This window comes from Bubalus bubalis, chromosome 23 (genome assembly GCF_019923935.1).
Source record: "Bubalus bubalis isolate 160015118507 breed Murrah chromosome 23, NDDB_SH_1, whole genome shotgun sequence".
In the NCBI taxonomy this organism is placed as follows: domain Eukaryota; kingdom Metazoa; phylum Chordata; class Mammalia; order Artiodactyla; family Bovidae; genus Bubalus; species Bubalus bubalis.
In genome coordinates this window covers 35,233,566-35,241,212 of record NC_059179.1, presented here as the reverse complement: position 1 = coordinate 35,241,212, position 7,647 = coordinate 35,233,566, and positions in this window count along the sequence as shown.

The following is a 7,647-nucleotide window of genomic DNA, read 5'->3' as shown; positions in this document are numbered from 1 at the left end:
CCATGGATGAAGGAGCCTGATGGGCTGCCGTCTATGGGGTCGCACGGAGTCGGACACGACTGAAGCGAGTTAGCAACAGCAGCAGCAGCAGGATGTAAGATCCTTTCAGATTTCATTTCTCTGACTGGGATCCTCATGTATTTGTTTGTTCCTCATATTTGTTTTCTCCTTAATATTTTGAAATAGAAGTAGTTTAAAAAATCTGCACAACTTCTTGTATTTAATATTTTTTAAAATGAGTTGCCTGCTGAGGCTTCCTTAAGCAGAGCATAGCTGGGCAGAGAAACAAAGACAAAAAAAAGAGGAATTATTTTATACAACAGCAGTTTTAAGCGTTTGGGAACTATTGATCCCTTTCAGAATAAGGTGAAAGCTCTTCTGTGAAAAATGCATATGCAAACACACACACACACTTTTGATTGTAATTAGAGAGTTTGAGAATTCCTAAAGCCAATCCATGAGCCCTTTATGCAGCCATGAAGCCAGGTCTTGAGTTGCCTGCAAAATCCATATTATTAACTTTATTTTCTTCTTGATTGTTCAGTAGGTTCACCAAGTAAGATGTCAAAATATCATGAATTTTAAGTCACTCATATACTTCTATTTTTAAACAAAAGGAACTTCTCTCAGAGAGACTTAAAGTCTAAATCAATTCGGTTGGTGAAAAAAAAAATGTTTATACAGAGCATGGAAACTGTGGAGTCAGGATCCTATTCTTAGGAGGTTCCCAGGTTAATGCTGTGCTGTACCATCTTGAAATTCTTAATAATTCTTTGAACAAGAAGTTCCACGTTTTCATATTGCATGCTGAATTGCAAATTGTATAATCAGACACACACACACATACAATTCAAGTTCACTAGGATTTTTCTTTCATCATCTAAATAAGAACACAAAATTCTCTGGAAATAAAATATTTTCCAGTGTGTCTTTCCAAAGTAATGTTTTTATGTGAGTTATGAGTTCTTTTTTGTCTTTTCTCTTTGAAATAATAATTTAATTATAATCTGCTATTGTAATTTTTATACTCACTTAAGTCCAGTGGTAAGATGTAACCATGTAATAAAACTATCAGAATGAAGTGAAAGTGTTAGTCACTCAAGCATGTTAAACTCCTTGTGAACCTTTGGTCTGTAGCCCCCCAGGCTCCTCTGTCCATGGGGATTCTCCAGGCAAGCATACTGGAGTGGGTTGCTGTGTCCTCCTCTAGGGGATCTTCCTGACCCAGGAATCAAACCCAGGTTAATTGCAGGCAGATTTTTCACCTGCTGAGCCATCAAGGAAAACCCAAATTATCATAAACAATATTAAAAGGTACACAAACTTTTAATTTGTAAAGGTAACCTCTGTACCTAGGCCAAAAGAAATGTCTAAGCAAAGGGAATATTCTGATGTTGACTGGATGTTGGCGCTAAGGCAGAGAGGAACAAGATGGGAGCAGAGACGTGAATATTCTTATGATGCTGTGTTAAGATGCTCCTCCATTCTCCTGAGGCCAATGACGGATGATTGAAACCTTTTAAGCAGCAGGATATGGTCAACATTATTATTTTCATTTTTAAGTGTTGCCTGCTGCTACTGCTACTGCTACTGCTGCTAAGTCACTTCAGTCATGTCCGACTCTGTGCGACCCCAGAGACGGCAGCCCACCAGGCTCCCCGTCCCTGGGATTCTCCAGGCAAGAACACTGGAGTGGGTTGCCATTTCCTTCTCCAATGCATGAAAGTAAAAAGTGAAAGTGAAGTCGCTCAGTCGTGTCCGACTCTGTGCGACCCCATGGACTGCAGCCTACCAGGCTCCTCCGTCCATGGATTTTCCAGGCAAGAGTACTGGAGTGGGGTGCCATCGCCTTCTCCAGGGGATCTTCCAGACCCAGGGATCGAACCCCGGTCTCCTGCATTGGAGGCAGACGCTTTAACCTCTGAACCACCAGGGATATGCTAAATAGGTTTTAGTGCCGCTCTGCTTTTTCACCACCTGTAGGTGGCAGTGTGATCAAATGATTTTATGGGGCTGCTGAGCAAATCCAGATTTAATACTCTATTTTATCCATATATTTAAAAAGTTATTTAAAAATGTGGAGAGAATGAAGTGTTCACAAAAGAGAGTTTTCAAGGTACTTAAAACTAAGTATGATTGAGTCTTCATCTTTCCCACACCCACCATCAAATGGATTGAAACCCTGTGTGGTCCAATTCTAGAGGACTACAGTGCCCTTATACTTCCAAAGGTATTTTGAGAATTTGTAGCCTTTGATGATATTGTAAATGTAATTTTTTCCCTTTGTATTTTCTAACAGACTACTTCTTACTACTTGTAAGGTTAATTGTATGTTTCTTTTTGTTTTAGACCATACTCTATAGTTCAAGTAGTATTAATATAAATACTCTGAATTTTATAATATACAATTAAATATCTGCTTATAATATACATTTCTCTCTTTCAAAATAACAGTAAATCTCCCTTTTTATAATGTAGAAAAACTAAATATAATTCTATTAAATGTAGGCATAAAGAAGGAAAATATATTAATTGTATTTATGCTCTTAAGAAAATTATTTCCATTAGCATGAACTTTTGTATTCATTCAAAGATATTGTCATTATAATAGTTTAATACTATAATCCAAAGATACAGCCATAACCTTAAAATTGTATTTACACATAAATGATTTAATATAAAAGTGTGTAAAAATGGAACCTCAATTATCTATTGCATCTATACCCATACCCCTAATCGCCACCCATTCTACTAAGAAGGCTTATTCTCATCACAAAGATCTGTTTTCTTATCAACGGAAGGAAAGCATACCCACAAAATTCAATAAGGTCCTCAATTTCTTTTAAATTTCAATATAAGAGCCTTCAACTTTTTACAGAAAAGTTATACCACTATCTGATTCCTACCACCATTTACTGTCTTTTGAGCCACAGAAAGCAGGACATGGACCCTTCCTGCATGTAATATTGTGAAACCATCTAAGAGTTAGAATCTGTTAAATTGTGTGTTCTGAAGGTAGTATCTTAAGGCAGTTTAGTTCATAGAAATTTAAATGTGTGTTGACTTATAAGCTGTAAAATGGAAAGGAAGTTCAAATATTTATCCGAGAAGTAAACTTTGCACCAGGTGGCACTGTTTGGTAATAAGCTTTTTATGTTGAACTTGACTAGCTAATGATTTTCATATACTTTACTGTATGCCAGCGTTACATGACAAATAAAAAATCTATTATATTTATATAAATATTTTTATGATTATGAAAGTAATTTATTCTCTTTTAAAATTCTTCTAATGAAAAGTTGAAAAATCCAGAAAAGTGTAAAAAGAAAAATCATCTATAATTCTATGTTTAGATGGATTATGAAATTTTTTTCTCTATGGTTCAGGAAACTCTGAATAAGGCGTAAGCTTTAGGGTCAAAGAAAATTGAGTTCAAATCCTATCCCTGCCATTTGTACTTTTCTGATGTATTTTAGGGCAAAAATCTTAGTAACATTGAGTTTGAATTTTTTTTTTTTTTTTAAATCTTGACTCCTCTCTCTAGCTGCAATCTGCTTCTCCAGGGAGGTTGTATATTGTCTTTCCTTTCTTGCCTTTATTACACTACTCAACCCACTTCAACCTGGCTTCTGTCCCCATAGTCCAAAAATGACTCTTATTAAGGTCACTAATGACCTGCACATTGTCAGATTCAATGTACATTTTCCAGTCTTTATCTTACTCCCTCTCAGCACCAGTGTTGTTCTGGAGCCTGATGGTAATGGTACTTGGCAGCTAATTATGTGAATTATTTTTCCAACTCCAAGTTCAGTGAAGACATGTTGGTAGATTGAAATTAGGCATGGTGAGAATATTTGCATCATAGAAATCAGGAAACGCCACAAACCAGAGCCCTCCGACCTCCCCAATAGCCATTTGTCAAACATTTACCAACACAGTGCTGGATAGAGGTGACCATTTTTCCTTTTACAGAACTACCCCTCTCCCCGCCTTTTTTCTTAAAGGCAATCCCATACTCTCTTGGTTTTCTCCCATTGTAGCTCCTCCATCTACTCCTTTGCGGGCTCTTCCTCAGTCCTGGGCCTTCTCTTCTTCCTTTTATATACTGGCTTCAAAAATAATCTCACTAATTTTCAGGTATTTAAATACTACCATTATGCTGATTTCAGATTCATGTCTGCAGCCTTCTCTGCCCCAAGAACCAAAATCAAACATCAAAATACTTATTTAAACTTGTTTAAAACTGGAGAAGGCAATGGCAACCCACTCCAGTATTCTTGCCTGGAAAATCCCATGGATGGAGGAGCCTGGTAGGCTGCAGTCCCCGGGGTCGCTAAGAGTTGGGCACGACTGAACGACTTCACTTTCACTTTCACTTTCATGCATTAGAGAAGGAAATGGCAACCCACTCCAGTGTTCTTGCCTGGAGAATCCCAGGGACAGAGGAGCCTGGTGGGCTGCCGTCTCTGGGGTCGCACAGAGTCGGACACGACTGAAGTGACTTAGCAGCAAAACTTATTTAAACTCACAGACATCTCAGACTAACAGCCAAAACAATGTTCCAGTTTTAAGTCCACAACCCTTTCCCTTACTTATCTCCTCCATCCCAATGTTCTGCATTTCTGTAAAGGGAACCATAGTCTACTGGATTACCAAAGTCAAACACATGAGCATTATCCACAGTTCTTCCTTGTCCTGCATCCTTGTATCTAACCTGGCAGCAAATCCTGTTAATTATGCTTCTGAAATACCTCTTGACTGTTATTTTTATTCTCTATTTCTGTTGCCATCACATTTTATACTGCCATCATCTCTCAACTCAATTACTATGACAGCCCCCAAACTACTCTCTGAATATCAATTCTTCCTTCTCTCCAATCCATCTCCATGTAGCCGCAAAAAGTGATGCAATGTAAATCAGGTCACAGCATTTCCCTGTTTAAAACCCTTAAACAGTCTTTCACTATATTCAGCTTGTAAATCAGATTTCAGGTTTTTGATCTGGTTTCTGCTAATCTGTCCAATTTGAAGTGTGATCATTCAAGCTTGTTTATGTTCTACTCAAACCCACAGTGGCTGGCTTTTTTGGTCCTTGAGTATGACAAGATTTCTCCCCCATATAAAGCTTTTGTATAGGCACACCTTCTCTGAAATGACCTTTTCCTTTTCGTTTTGTGGTTAGGTATTTCTGTTCCTTTAATTATCAAATCAACTTAAGTCTATGTTTTCATTGTTCTTTGTCTCAGTTCCCTGTTTATTTCCTGGTTGGATGAAGAATGAATCTATAAATAAGGATGTATTGTATAGGAATAAATAGCAAAAGAAAAAGTACTTAAAATTTCTCAGCGTAAGTTGTAGTACAGAGAATGTGTTAAATAAATGGCAACTCTTTGGGGGGAAGGGGACAATTATTTTAAAATTTAACTTTTAGCATTCCAGAGTTCCAGAATTAAGACTTGTGCCCTGAAGGTGGCAGTATTAAAACCCAGTATCTTTTCACTTTCTAGTTTCACAGATGGGTAGTTTCACTTAAGCAGAACATCTCTAGCACTTATGCTTTGAATTACTAAGTATGTACTAGTAAAACGAAGAGCTAGAATAGGAACTGAAATATTTCTGCTAATCCAAATAAAATAAGAAAGAAAAGCACCACTAAACCTATTAAGCAATACATTCCATTTGTTTTTTCCTGATCAAATACATACGGAAAGACTGCCTTTGGTTCAACAATTTAATAGGTTAGACTGTGATGCTAATAATATTCTGGTTGTATGATTTTAAATTTGTCACTGAGTTTGATATCAGAAAGTTCTGAAATTTTAATCTGATATTAAAAATGCGGCTTATTTATCATTAGAGCTTCCAATGAAAGAGAAAGGGTAGAGCTGCATTTTATCATTAAAAAAAAAAGAGAGAGAGAGGTGGGTGGCTTAGAGACCAACATCAACTTGCTATTCTAAAGAATACATTCAAGTAAGATAATATTTAAAATAACATTATAAATAACAAGTAAATAACATTTTAAGTGATACAAATAACTGATATGAAGTAATGCTAGTACCTGGATCAAACTTGAAAATCATTTAAGGAGAGAAATTTATTCAAATGCTTGTTAGCTGTCTCATGAACCATGGTTCTGATGCACTAAGAACCACTAGCCACAACCAGTATGACCTTTCTGAAATCGGGAGGGATGTATGCCCAAGAGACACCCAGGCAATTACACAGGATTTCTAGCTGTACCTTTAGTCCTCACCCTCTCTGTTCACTGGTCCTCCCTGGTAGCTCAACTGGTAAAGAATCTGTCTGCAATGCAAGAGACTCCGGTTTGATTCCTTGGTTGGGAAGATCCCCTGCAGAAGGGATAGGCTACCCACTCTGGTAATCTTGGGCTTCCCTGGTGGCCCAGACGGTAAAGAATCCATCTGTCTGCAATGTGGGAGACCTGGGTTCAATCCCTAGGTTGGGAAGAATCCCCTGGAGAAGGGAAAGGCTACCCACTTCAGTACTCTGGCCTGGAGAATCCCACCGCAGTCCATGGGGTCACCAAGAGCAGGACATGGCTGATCGGCTTTCGCTTTCCTTAAGGTATTAAAGCAGAGTTCTCCTGAACTCTTGACTCCACGGTGTCTTGACGCTGAATCTTACACTATCCAGTGCTCCTTTCAGGCATAAAGGGACATTCCCAGGGACCCCCTTCCTCCTCTTAGGTCACAGCATACAGAACAGAGAGACTCAAGAGAGAAGGAAAGCTTTGACCCACTTCATTATTTTCCTACAGAAAGTTTCACTTCCTTCTGGCCTGTCACCTTTTTTGTTGGGAATCCCATTCTGTGTTCTCAAGGACTCTGTTTGTGCTGCAAATTATATCAAAACTTCTCCTTTCTGAAGATAAAGTGGTAAAGAGAGAAGATCTTGGTTTTCCTTCATGTGTTCAAGTGCTTAAATACAAAATTGATTTCCTGGAAACATAACAGCCTCAACCTTCTTAAATCTGTGAATGACAAAGAAAAGAAGTCACAGCCTCAGCTTGTGAGTCACCGTTAAAAAAATGGACACAAGCTTCATCCCCAGCAATTTTATTTCTAAGTGTCTTTCCTAGATGTATATTTACAAATAATCATAGAGACATGTTCAATGATACTCAGTGTAACATCATTTGTAACGGTGAAATAAAAGACAACATAAATGACCAACAAAGGAAACATGGTTAACTGAAGTATAATGCTCTATATCCATACTATTGCAGCATCCAAAGAATAAAATAGATCTCTCTCTCTCTCTCTCTCTATATATATATATATATATAGATAGATAGATAGATAGATAGATAGATACATGGAAGGATCCTTAAGACAAATTGATATCTTTCTTAGAAAAAACCCTTTTTATTTTATATTAGAGTATAGCCGATTAATGGGCTTCCCAGGTGGCACTGGCCATTGCTTCCCTGGTGTCTCAGATGGTAAGGAATCTGCCTGCAATGTGGGAGACCTGGGTTGGGAAGATCCCCTGGAGGAGGGAAAGGCTACCCACTCCAGTATTCTCGCCTGGAGAATCCCCGTGGACAGAGGAACCTGGTGGGCTACAACCCACAGGATTACAGAGTCAGACACAGCTGAGCAACTAAGCACAACACTCCCATTT